Here is a 1,470-nt window from a genome sequence, read left to right as displayed (position 1 = left end):
GGCTCCTGTTCAGCTGCTTGTCTGTGAGAACCCCAGAACCTTCTCTCACAGACAGCTCCAGCCACCCCTCCCCGAGCCTGGAGCCATGCAGGGGGTGGCTGTGGCCCAAGGACAGGACCTGGCACTTGGCATTGCTGAGGCCCATCGCGTTGACGTTGGACAGCGAACCAAATTATCCAGGTCTCTCGGCAGAGCCTCCCTGTCCCCATGCAGATCGACACTCACACGTCACTTGGTGTCACCTGCCAACTTGCTGATGATGCACTCTGGGTCCTTGTCGAGGTCATCAATAAAGATATTCAACAGAAATGGTCCCAACACCGAGCCCTGAGGTCACCACTTGTGACCGGCCGCCAGGTGGATTTAGCTCCACTGACCAGCCCTCCCTGGGACCGTCCATCCAGCCAGGGCTTGACCCAGCAGACCATTCCCTCCTCCAGGCCACAGGCAGCCAGTTTTTCCATGAGAATTCTATGGGGAACTGTGTCGAATGCTTTTCAGAAATCCAGGGAGGCAATATCCACAGTTTTTCCCTCATCCAATAGATGGGTCATATTGTCATAGAAGGAGATCAGGTCTGTCAGGCAGGACCTGCCTTTCATAACCCCGCTGACTGGGCTGATCCCTTGGCTGTCATTAGATGACTTGTAATGGCACCGAGATGACCTATTCCATCACCTTCCCTGGCACCGAGGTCACACGGACAGGTCTGTAGTTCCCTGGATCCTCCTTTCTGCCTCTCCTGTAGATGGGTGTCCCATTTGCCACCCTCCAGTCCTATGGGCCCTCCCCAGTCAGCCATGACTCCAGGGACATCATGGACAGTGGCTTGGCGAGCACATCTGCCAACTCCCTCAGCACCCTTGGGTGTAACCCACCCGCTCCCACAGCTTCCTGAGGAGGGGAAATGGAGCGGGACGTGCTGATTTGTTCTCCATGGGACCCAGGGACAGGACGGATGTGAATGGTTCAAAGCTGCATCAGTGGATCTTCAATCCTGACGTCAGGAAAGATTTCTATACCGAGAGGATTGTCTGACACTGCAAAGGACTTCCTAGAAGTGGTCAGTGTCCCAGTTCTGCCAGTGCAGAATGCCCTTAATAACATGCTTGAACGTTTGGTCAGCCCTGCAGAGGTCAGGCAGTTGGACTGGGTGGTCACTGTGGGTCCCTTTTGCTGAGCTCTTCTGCTCTGTTCTCTCTCATGCCATGATCTGCTCTGCTCCTCATTTAATCCAAACCGTCCCGGTCCTGTGAGACGCCATGGACGTACAGCCCTTCCTGGCAGTGCACATCTGGGCCGCAGCACCTCAGCTGGGGCACCAGGGTGGAGCCCAGCCTTCTCCCAGGGAAACCTGAGCAGTTGGTGCTGTGCTGCTCTGTGCTGCTGCAGGGACAGCGCGGTCCTCACGCCTGGGCTGTGCTGCACGGCTCCCTTGGCCACAGGGCAACCTCAGCAGCGCTTTGTCAC

The sequence above is a fragment of the Athene cunicularia genome, unplaced genomic scaffold, assembly GCF_003259725.1.
Source record: "Athene cunicularia isolate RWA unplaced genomic scaffold, athCun1 SCF_237, whole genome shotgun sequence".
NCBI classification, from domain to species: Eukaryota; Metazoa; Chordata; class Aves; order Strigiformes; family Strigidae; genus Athene; species Athene cunicularia.
Note: the sequence above shows the minus strand (reverse complement) of the source record.